The following is a 13,391-nucleotide window of genomic DNA, read 5'->3' as shown; positions in this document are numbered from 1 at the left end:
TCACGTTTGTTCATGTAAACATAGGGCACAGCTCCACCACGGAAGTGTCGACAGCTCTTTTTCTTTGCACCACCGTAAAGTGGTGGAGCTGGCGTTTAGAGGCCGTGCGTGTAAGATTGTATTTTATTTCACGAGTGTCATAGAAAAACTTACTTTCAGGAGTGGCGAAGCTTACACCGAAAGCAACACATTTTCTATGTCTAAGCTTTACTTAATATATATAACTTTTCATAGAAAAACAACAAGCAAATTGTTTTTACCAGACGTATAATTGTGAACTTAGCCGGCATGGTACCATATACAATGAATATGAATATAACAGTATTCATGAGACATACAGAGCCAGATACAGTACCCTACAAAATGATATTCAGCTGTGACTCGAATCGCCCGCGAAAAACCAGAGATAAAAACATAATGAAAAAATTCGCTCTGGAAACGTGTACCCATTTGTCCCTTTCTGCCGGTGAAAGGTTACGAGTCACAATGTCGGGCCTCATCTACTGAATATCTTAACAAAACCAATGAAAAATAATTTCAACAAATAAACATGATCAATTTCACATAGGACAAATCAATAACATTTTATAAAATATTTCTTGGAAAATTCGATATGAACGGTATGCAATCGTCAGGTAGAATGACCAAATTATCCAATATAATACTGCACGAAAATCTCGTGCATAAACCAATCAATATAAACCAGTACCGCATTAGACAATTTTTACTTCGCTATTCTACGAAACGCTCGTAAATACACGTCTAAGCTTTACTTAATATATATAACTTTTCATAGAAAAACAACAAGCAAATTGCTTTTACCAGACGTGTAATTGTAGAAAATAAAAAGAACGGGATGGGTGCGTTTATGATATAAGATTTACAAGTCCAAAGATTTACAAGTCCAAAGATCGAGACACTTCCAGTCTCTTCTCAACAGAATCGGCAATATATCTTTACTAGACTCGCATTTCCAGCGACCATGTCACATCAGACAACGATCAGAGACTCCAGAATTTGCTACCACTGTGGCACCACCTGAACGTAATGAATGCAAACCAAGCTCTAAGTTTCCTGCAACTTCTTTAAGCCTACTGACTAAACATTCTCGAGCTCTAGCGGTTTGTCTTTGTATATCAATTTACAACTAGAATGAGATCGAAAACATGGTCGAAACAAATTTTATCTAAAGATGTATTTTGCTCGGATAAATTAAGATATTTCTGTAACAAAATGTATGGACAAGCAACAGAGCTTCCTTTTGATATCAAAACTTCTTTACCAAATCTATATTGGTCTGTTTTACTCTTTCTCAAACTCAAAGAAAAATATGAATCAAAAAGCTTAACATCGTTACATCGCAAATTACTTAATTCATCATAACGTAAAAATCCAGCAAAAGACAAAACAATCATACACAAATCTCTTACAACAAGCAAATCATTGTCGTTCAAATGGTTGTTGCACAATTGTATCAACATTTCTGACGTAACTGGCTCTTTTTAACTGTAGGTTTTGAACAGCAACGTTTAGCAGTCTCTAAAAGGTTTTTTATAAACATATTATCCGTAGGATCTGAATAGTTGCACAAATTATGCGCCCACTTAATAGCGTATACTGTTGCGGAAATTACACTGGCGGAAAGTCTTCTGTCAATTAAATCAGTCACATAATTATAAAGCTACATATATTGGAGATACTGGTAAAGCCGAACCGCCCTTCGGCATGATAAATTGTTCCCACTTTTTAAAATATGAATGGTATTTCACATTGTTATTGTCACTTTTACTCCCCGTAATCATGGTGGCCATCTGCTTCGGTAATTCCCCAAACTGGCTGCTGTCTACGTCACCACCGACAACTTTCGCCTCTATGGCCTGCTCGATGCGCAGCCCTGGAGATAGAACACATAAATCAGAATCTGCACTTTAATGATACAAAACCGAACTTAAGCGGTCTGCCATCAAATATGCCTTTCTTGCCCCGACCTGGCTTCGTAAGTATTCCTGGCTGAAAAAATCTAATATCATTCACAAGGTGAACGCGATCCTGGTCACCTGCAAAAATCAATGGCCAAAAATGCGCGCTACGCCATGTGGGCATAATTAATGTACATGTACATTTCTCTTTTTCAATCTTTCGAATACATTTACATATCAATGCGGGTGGCGGAACAAGCCAGCTATTTCCAATGGACCAATCCTGTACAAACGCATCAACATCGGACGTACCTGGACACCAATACCTGGAATTAAAACATGCGCACTTTGCGTTATAATCTGTAGCGAACCTATCGCATGTGTGTGGACCCCAGGAAGCGTCCAATGACCTGAAAATCAAATCACAAACTGACCAATCGTCGCAATCGTCATTTCTGCTCAATTCGTCTGCCTGAACATTATCAGAACGTGGTATCCACATGGACATAATATTGATATTATTTTCTAAACAAAAATCATTTAATGACAAAGCAACTTCTTGCAAGTAAGGCTTCTTACTACCGTTAGAAATGATCTGAACAACATTTTTATTGTCTGTGTTTACCATTACAGTGTTGCCTTCCAGCAAAGTGGATTCACTACGTACCACTCGGTGAATTGCCTCCAGCTCACGCCATGTAGAGCTCAAAAGAGCTTCCTCTACTGACCACGAACCCATTACCGTACTATCATCACAACCCTCAAGGTAACCACCGTAACCGGTAGAGCTAGCATCACAGTATACCTGAACACAGTCAGCTACTTTTGCTACTGCTAAACTAGAGCAATTTTCGGTTCTCAAATATTCCTTCCAGAATACAAGCTCATCTAGAGCTTTACTCGTCACTATGACAGGAGCATACCAGCTCGCCCTAGACAATATACAGTCATACAAAGACCTTGTCCGCAGCCTAACCGCTGAGCCAACAGCGCTTTTCATCGACAATATCTGACCAACAATCTGTGCTAATCTACGGGCCGGAACTAAAAAGCCTCCCGCGACAACCCTACTTATAATTTCGCTCAGGCTCTTTAGAGCTCGTTCGATTCTATCCTCAGTAACATAAATCTCACCTGATCTCATATTCCAGCTATAACCCAGCCAAACAAGCGACAAGCATGGATCCCAGTGGGATTTTTCGTGAGCAATCAAAAACCCGAACTTTTCTAAATCTGATTTTACAAACTCACTAAGGGCTTTAGACCTGATGTAGTCTTGATCCCCTCCGAGCCCATCGTCTAGGAACATGATTACTCTGTAGCCTGCAGCTCCCCATTTGCATACAACTGCCCTCAGACATTTCGAAAATATATAACCTGCAGTGCTAAGCCCAAAAGCTAAAACATTGTAAACAAAGTAACGGACTTTTCCATTGAAGTACCATGAAAACTCAAAAAACGTTTTGTGGTCCTCAAAAAATTGAATATGATGGTATGCTGATTTTAAATCAAACGTAAAAATGAAATCTCCCTTTCGAAACATTGTCTTTGCAATTTCTTGGTTTTCAAAACAAAATTTGAATTTGTATAAATGCTTATTGATATGTCTGCAGTCCAATACAAGACGTGCCTTACCAGTTCTGCCAAACGCTACCGTCAGCGGGTTCACCACGTGCGGGACGTCAGTCACCTCACTAATGCACTGTTTAGCTAAAAGCTTACCTATCTCCTCATTGACAAAAGACACGTTATCACGTGCGGACCTATTATTATTCAGTACTACTGTTTCTGGCATTTCCTTAAAAGGTATCTTATAACCATTTTTGACGACGTCTAAAATGTGAGAATTTGCCCCAGCTTCAACCCAATGTGAATAACACGATTTTAACCTACCAACTGGGCTTTCAGCACTTACTTGTACAATTTCCTTGTCGTCTCCTTTACTCAAATTCGAACTACCAAAACTGTTATTTGATCTATCGACATCGCCTACAGCGTTTAGAGAGCATAGCGAATGGCTACTTATCTGTTTGTTGTTATCCGGTACCGCTGCCTGCGCCACCCCGGGACGGGCCGCCACGTGGTCGCATCGCCAATGGCCGGGTTTGCCGCACTGGAAACAAGAGCCTGGGCGCCTGGTCGGGAACGGGACTGGATACGCTGATGACGCAGTAGAAGATACTGTATACGGCGCGAACCGCCTACACTTCGCGCGACGCTCATCTTTGAACTTCCGGTCGGCCTTCAGCTGAGCTTTGTATATCTTCTTCTCATCGTCAGAGTCTTCGGCGAGAGGATGCGCCTCGTACTCTTGTACAACCTTCCAACCGTGCTCAGAACTGTCTGCTAACTTTATCAACTTTTGTCTATGTTTAAGCAAGTACATACCTTCCACAATTTTTCCCCCGTGCCTTCGCGATAGCGTCATCCGGTTGAGCTGCGGTAACGTCCTGTAGACTGGAGCCCGCTTCCTGCAGCTTGTCGAGCACGTGCGCGTTGGCCTTGAACTGTGCTTCATTGCCTTTCCTCTTGAATACATAATTATTGTTTGCTGACAAAGTATTCTGAATTTGCGAACTCAAATCCCTTTGCGTTGAATTTAAACGTTGCTCAAATGAAGATAATTTATTGTCAATAAGTTTTTCAATGTTCGATAAAAGCACGTTTTCCGAATCCATGCCGGCAAAATGAACATGTACAAAATTCGATATGAACGGTATGCAATCGTCAGGTAGAATGACCAAATTATCCAATATAATACTGCACGAAAATCTCGTGCATAAACCAATCAATATAAACCAGTACCGCATTAGACAATTTTTACTTCGCTATTCTACGAAACGCTCGTAAATACACTTCTTTTTTTGTGTATCTTTTTGGAGTTATTATTAAATACGGCCCAGTCTGATTCGCTTATAGTCGGTCAATAGCTATTCATAGCTTATGTTTCTCTGTGATGCCATACCGACTGAAAATAAAATTTGATTTGATTTGATTTGATTTGATTTGATTTGAAGACAAGTCGTTTTCCAGGTACTTATACATTTTGTACACTTTTTTATCTCATGTATAGATGTACTATGATACAAATATAAACAGTACGTATATTGTTTACTATTTTGAAATGCATTTTGGGCCGGAGGCCTTTATTTACCAAATAAATTCTTGACTTGACCTGACTTGACTTGACTAGGTAAAGAGTGAAGAGCACGCTAGGTTGTTGACGAATTTTGAGGCGTGGGTGGGGTAAAAAAATCATCAGTTTATCTGTTAATTGTTGTGTGAATATAACATCATTAGTAGTATTTATCTTCGAACAGTAGTTTTCAACTGTAATTTGTTTTGTATGTTCGAGAATTCAGCTTTAAAGTTCAAGAAACGTTTGAAAAATAGGAATACCATTTTTCTTATTAACGGTAAGTTGTTTATTTCCAAATATATTTTCATTTTTTATGCAACTTTTTTTAAATTTCAAATTATTTTGGGGGCAAAATTTTCTGGTTCAAAAGTGACTTGTTTAGTTTTGATCAAGGGGATGTAACTACAATGTATTAAAAAGCAGTTTTTAAAGTTAATATTTGCACTCCTTAATTTGCAGTGAAAGTATTAAAATGATGTTTACACTGTTGTTATTCCACGATAAAACTCCATATTTCATTGAAACCATGAAAGAACAGTTCTTATAAGTCTCAGAACTTTTCATTTTAAATACGTGTGATTTTCTGGTATTTTAATACTGTTATTTCAACACATTTTGAATCAGATAAGATATATTTATATATATATAATATGGCTGTCACTACAGTAATTGATATCGTGTGTTCAAACAACCGTGTGTGAAATAAAAATAGTTACATTTTAAGGGTTTTAATTTGGTCTTAGCTTCAGCTCAATGGGTTTGTCAAACCAACATAACTGGTAAAATCTCATTACGTGAGTTTGTATGTGTCAACTTTCCATGCAGTACCATGGGGTGTGCTGTCGGATTTACTGCAGGGTTGATAAGACTCTTGTTCTCAGATAAACTCATCATATAGTTGGTATAATGTTCTAAATAATTGATAATTTATTTAAACATGCTGTTTGTGCTTTAACTGTGTTTGCTAGGTTTCAAAGTCGTTAATGTTGTTAAAGGCCAAACGCATATTGAAACGCCGACTTCGATAATATTATTATGAAAAACTTTGTTAATGCCATTGAAGAACGAATATAATTATGTATAACAGTATCGAATCTTCATAAAAGAAATATTTTGATTCAAGCGAAATAAATAATTCCTTCTCTTAATACCAATATCAGTGTTTGCCTTTGAAGGAGCCATTCCACTACACGATGCCCTACCTCATATATGGCGGGTTGATGAGCCTTGTGGCTGTAGGAGTCCTGGGGTATCCCGAGACTACGAAACAACCCCTTCCCGACATCATCCGTTATCGCCAAAGAAACGTGTGCGGACACGTGGCTGTACGACTAAATTCCGCTTGGACCACGTGATACATGACGTCACTTCCGAAAATATAATTGATATTTAGAACAAACCAACCTTTTGTTTACTGCGGTGACTGGTAAATTAACGATAAAGATATGTAATGCTTTTTATATAAGGTAAATTAAACAGGCGCAAAGTAAAAACTAAAATAACAGTGAATTCCTTCTAAAATGACAGACATTTTTTTATTATTTTATTTATAACATATATGCTTAATGTTAGGATTAGTCACGCGATCAAAACTGTTTTTAACCTTATCCAAACACGCAGAAAATGCAACACATCGACATAATTCAGCCACGCACGGAATGTACTATCCGGTCGGAATGGAGTCAATCGACACATTGTAAAGTATAATGGACTATAAGTATCTTCCACGGCGAGAGTGTTAGATAGGTTCATCCCAACCCAAGCGTAGGGTGTTTTGCGGAAACGAGGTTTACCGGGCTACAGTAGATGGTTTTCTACCACCACAGTTAAACAAAATATAGAAAAAAAATGTATTTTAATTCAATTTTTAAATACGGATTATTTTAATCTTTGCTTTTTGGCAAGATTATAAGTATCTTCCATGGCCGAGAGTGTAAGATAGGTTCATTCCGACCCGAGCGTAGGGTGCTTTGCGGAAACGAGGTTTACCGAGTTTCCGCAAAACACCCTGCGCGAGGGTCGGGATGAACCTATCTTATACGAGCGGCTATGGTAGATGCTTTTTCTCCCACCTCAGTTAAACAAAATTAAGTAAAAATGTATTTTTTTGCTGGAACTCTTTTTGCTTAGTGAAAATAATTGCGTATGGATATGCGATAGCACGTGGTTGTCATGGATATACGCGCAGTAATCCAGTTAATGTTAATAGTCAAATCGGCCATTTTAAATAGTTCTAAGGAGAATGAAGCGTTATTTCTTGAATGGTGCCTGAAAACTGTTTTATGGTGACATTTGAAGCGATAAATAATTAATTAGCGTTCTAAATATTACCATAAGACAAGATTTCCTTGATGCTACTGACGACAGTCTTCAACAAGGGAGGTAATTACAATGTGGTAAAAGGAGATCCATACGGGCATTTTATCTTCGCCCGTGGGCAAGATAAGAAAATCTAGCATGGTTAAATTATTGGATCTACTTATCTGAGGTGGGAGAAAAGGACTTCCAGCATTGCCAAATATTTGGATAATCTTATCATGGGTGGGAGAAAAGCAAAGCGTAATCGTAACATAGGTTATGAGACAAGAGTCTCACATAAACAGTACATTTTCTCACATAACAGCCAATAACACCTCCTCAAAAATCTTTCCTTCAAGAAACAAAAGATTATCATATTTTGTTCAGTTGTGCTTTCATTGTGGTATGTAAGACCTTATTTTTCCCCGGATCATCTTCTTCCCACCTGGGAAAAAAGGATCCTATTCTTCACAGCTGGGAAAAATAAGATCTCATTTGTCACACATTTCGAACATATATGTCACAGTTGCTGGTGATCGAAGTCGGTTTTTAATGTACCATGAAATCACATTCCTCACAGGTCAAAAATTGCATGTTTTTTTTTAACAAAAAAGTCAATTTTACCAACTGAGTCACATTTGTCACAGATTGCTATTGTCAATATTGCAGATATTATTTGTTGATATACATGTATGCGTATATATTCTAGTTATAAAGAATCGTTAATTATGTTGTCGTTTTGTTGTTGTTGTTGTTGCTGTAAGTTCTCGACTTGGCTGCAGTTGTAGGCGAAGTGGCGGTTGCTGTAGAGATAGTTATTTTAATTTGTTGCTGTTGTTTTATATTGTTGCTGTATGCATATTAGTGGTATAAGTAGGAATAGTATTGGTTCTTGTTGGCACCGTACTAGTAGGTGTATGCGAAGAAGTGGTAGATGGCATTGTGGTTGTTGTTGTGAATTGTGTTGGCATAGACAGATGCACTTAAAAGTGTTTGCAACGCTTTCAACGGCTAAATTTCGTGTAAGCAGTGAATACTGCAGTGCCAGCAGAGCTTTGGTTTAAAGATAGTTCTGTTCCGAGCTTGCCTGATATGGATAGTGTAACAATTCACAATCGGGGACACAGTCCGACAAAGATAAATATAGGGAAAAATAGTTTTTAAGAATATGTGTTGTTGTTGTTGTTGTTGTTTGTTTCAATGGCTGCTGATCCTCCTCATACTTCTACTACCACCACCACTACCTATTATCATTGTTGTGGTTGTTGTTGTTATTCTTATTATTATTACTTTTATCATACCATTTTTATTATTATTATTAGTTTTATTATTATTATTATTAATATTATTATTATTATTATATTTTTATTTATTTTTTATTCATTTTTATTATCAAATTTTATTTAACAGCAATGTCATCGACAAAATCTGTGAAGAATATGATTCTCTTGTTTACCACCATTTTGGTCAATCATATATGTCACAGTTTAAATCTGTGAAGAATATGATTCTCTTGTTTACCACCATTTTGGTCAATCATATATGTCACAGTTTAAAACTGTGAAGAATATGATTCTCTTGTTTACCACCATTTTGGTCAATCATATATGTCACAGTTTAAAACTGTGAAGAATATGATTCTCTTGTTTACCACCATTTTGGTCAATCATATATGTCACAGTTTAAAACTGTGAAGAATATGATTCTCTTGTTTACCACCATTTTGGTCAATCATATATGTCACAGTTTAAATCTGTGAAGAATATGATTCTCTTGTTTACCACCATTTTGGTCAATCATATATGTCACAGTTTAAAACTGTGAAGAATATGATTCTCTTGTTTACCACCATTTTGGTCAATCATATATGTCACAGTTTAAATCTGTGAAGAATATGATTCTCTTGTTTACCACCATTTTGGTCAATCATATATGTCACAGTTTAAATCTGTGAAGAATATGATTCTCTTGTTTACCACCATTTTGGTCAATCATATATGTCACAGTTTAAATCTGTGAAGAATATGATTCTCTTGTTTACCACCATTTTGGTCAATCATATATGTCACAGTTTAAATCTGTGAAAAATATGATTCTCTTGTTTACCACCATTTTGGTCAATCATATATGTCACAGTTTAAATCTGTGAAGAATATGATTCTCTTGTTTACCACCATTTTGGTCAATCATATATGTCACAGTTTAAAACTGTGAAGAATAGGATCCTATATTTCCCAGACCTGTGAAGAATATGATCTGGGAATAATAAGGTCCTACAGTGGTATGACGTATGTTTCCCATTCAGTGATGTAGTTGATAGTGGAATTCATGAAATCATAACATTCGATACTTTACTTTAGGTGAGCATAAAGTTGGTAAAAAGAAGTCTTTTTCCATTTTTGTGTTTTCAACTCTAAAACACTTACAGGCAATGGGAAATTCTTGAAATACACACTTAAACATTGAAGTTCAACATGTTTTGTTGCATTAAATATAGAACGTTGTCAAGAGGATCTTAATATGTTTAACAAGCATTCATTGGCGCACGAAAGACAGTAAAAATAGCTATCTAACTAATTTACTCACATTAATGGCAAACCCCTGCTGGGAACCTAGACATTTGCGCGTCAATTAACAGTAAAGTCCATTTAAAATGTTCATTTTTTGGTTAACCATTACATCAATATGTAAACTCGTCAGGTATATTTTCCGATGCCGCTAATTAGGATTTGCATTACATTTTTTTACATAGACAGAGTACATTTATGATGACATTCCTTTCAATATGCATGACGATATATTATTGTTAATTAACTTAATGTTTTGTCTCCAAAAACATACCAAGATACGCCAGCGAAATAAAACTTTAGGAGATTATAGTTCAAATTATTATATAGTCCGTAATACATAATTGTATATGAGTAACGTTTCACACAATCAGCAGGTTTTAAAAACGATCAGATGATTCCAAAAACAAAAAATAATTGATCGTAAAATTTCCATCTTTCCAACGAATTGGCCAAAACAAAATATTTTCTTTTGATATCACCCTCAATCATGATATAAATGGTCTGGGATGGTATTACATTGTATTATTTTTTCTCTTTTGGTGGCAACCAATTCTCTTTTTTCCTAAATTCAAGACTGTCGGCTGCAAGCTCTTTATAGAGCGGTATTTCAGAAACGCGACTAGTCGCCTGCCGCGGCAAATTGAACATTCAAATATTTATACACCACCACCTGCGTATCAATAGTATTACTTACGTGAATGTGGGGAGTCAAGTGCTTGCTTATGCGTATTTCAAGCGATATTGCATTTTTCTTGACAAAACATTGCGTGTTAGTTATTGTATAGAACATTGTACTTGTAATTTGATGAGTTTAATTAAAAATAAATAATGTAAATATCGCATTTACATACGAAGACATTATACTCTACAACCAATAGTTAGCTACGCCATATTTTTTGCAACCCGTGTGACGTCACACATATCCCGGCATTCAAGACTGACCCGGTAAAGAAAATAGTTTATGAATGAAAGCTATTTATAAATAATTCATGTGTATACGCGGTTTTGCTGTTAAATGGTCCATGAAATGTAATATTTCGTTAAATAGTTTTTTTGTTTACAATGTAATTTATTCAGCAGCAATCGAACCAATTCCAAGCTATTATTAGTGTTGTAGCAATAAGTATGTCGAAACTGGAAGTATTTGTTTTAGATAATCATTCGGATTAAAACTATCACAGCGTGTCGATGTGATGATCCAGTTATTGTCATTCTATTTTTAGCAACATTGGTAAATTTGGTAGAAGAGTGAGGATTTTTTTCAATGACAGCTCCGGTTTTTACAGACGCCCTTTTAATCATAGATTTAAACGACATTGACGCTATATTGACGCCTGTGAAGGGCTGAAACTAATGTTGTAATAACTTGTAGCCCAACCCCTTTGTTCTTTTTGTTAGATTTGATAGTAAGTGTATCTGTAAATTGTATGTAATTTATACTGTATACAGAAAAGAACAATAAAATATGATTAATCTAAACTAACGAATTGGCCAAAACAATCGTGGCACTTGAAAAGGAAGCACATTTATTTCAAAATACCCCGGAGAAGGGAAAACAATGAAAAAATCCCTCGTAAAAAGGCAATGGCATCCATCCAGCTATCCTGGAAAAAAAGCACTGTGATACAAAAGCACAACTAAATGCTCTTACATATCCTCATATTTCAAAGGTCCTGTGTTCCTTTTTTATTTTTCCGGTGTGGCAGAAAGTGCCCAGTGAAAGTGAAACTCCGGGGCTGTAGTTTTATAGAATATTTTGTTATAAGTGAATCATGTAAATTAAAATGTATTATTTGATCACGAGCGTTGTTACCATTTTAAAAGCAAGCAAAAATATCAACATACTTTATAAAGAAAACGATCAGGATTTTTGTGGCGACAAAAATATAACTGAACACAGTTCAGGTTTTCTTGGTATTGCAGCTGTACAAGTCTTTATTTTAAGGCCACATTTTAAACGATGCAGGTAAAAGAATACAGGTAAAAGCCTAGAAGTCAAGTTGTTTACCGTAAGCTTGTTTAAGGCACACAAGGGCCATAACCCAACGACACTAATCCCATCTGTATATTGTACAAGGGCCATACCCAACGACACTAAATCCATCTGTATATTATACAAGGGCCATAACCCAACGCACTAATCACATCTGTATATTACACAAGGGCCATAACCCAACGACACTAATCCCATTTGTATATTGTACAAGGGCCATACCTCAACGACACTAACCCCATCCCTATATTATACAAGGGCCATAACCCAACGACACTAATCCCATCTGTATATTATACAAGGGTCATGACCCAACGACACTAATCCCATCTGTATATTATACAAGGGTCATAACTCAACGACACTAATCCCATCTGTATATTATACAAGGGCCATAACCCAACGGCACTTATCCCATCAGTTAATTATACAAGGGCCATAACCCAACGACGCTAATCCCATCTGTATATTATACAAGGGCCATACCCCAACGACACTAACCCCATCTGTATATTATACAAGGACCATAACCCAACGACACTTATCCCATCTGTATATTATACAAGGGTCATGACCCAACGACACTAATCCCATCTGTATATTATACAAGGGTCATAACTCAACGACACTAATCCCATCTGTATATTATACAAGGGCCATTACCCAACGACACTAATCCCATTTGTATATTATACAAGGGCCATACCCCAACGACACTAATCCCATCTGTATATTATACAAGGGCCATAACCCAACGACACTAATCCCATCTGTATATTATACAAGGGCCATAACCCAACGACACTAATCCCATCTGTATATTATACAAGGGTCATGACCCAACGACACTTATCCCATCTGTATATTATACAAGGGCCATAACCCAACGACACTAACCCCATCTGTATATTGTACAAGGGCCATACCCTAACGACACTAATCCCATCTGTATATTATACAAGGGCCATAACTCAACGACACTAATCACATCTGTATATTATACAAGGGTCATGACCCAACGACACTAATCCCATCTCTATATAATACAAGGGTCATTACCCAACGACACTAACCCCATCTGTATATTATACAAGGGCCATAACCCAGCGACACTAATCCCATCTGTATATTATACAAGGGCCATAACCCAACGACACTAATCCCATCTGTATATTATACAAGGGCCATAACCCAACGACACTAATCCCATCTGAATATTATACAAGGGCCATAACCCAACGACACTAATCCCATCTGTATATTGTACAAGGGTCATGACCCAACGACACTTATCCCATCTGTATATTATACAAGGGCCATAACCCAACGACACTAACCCCATCTGTATATTGTACAAGGGCAATACCCCAACGACACTAATCCCATCTGTATATTATACAAGGGCCATAACACAACGACACTATTCACATCTGTATATTATACAAGGGTCATTACCCAACGACACTAATCCC

Source organism: Mya arenaria, chromosome 2, assembly GCF_026914265.1.
Source record: "Mya arenaria isolate MELC-2E11 chromosome 2, ASM2691426v1".
Taxonomy (NCBI): Eukaryota; Metazoa; Mollusca; class Bivalvia; order Myida; family Myidae; genus Mya; species Mya arenaria.
Note: the sequence above shows the minus strand (reverse complement) of the source record.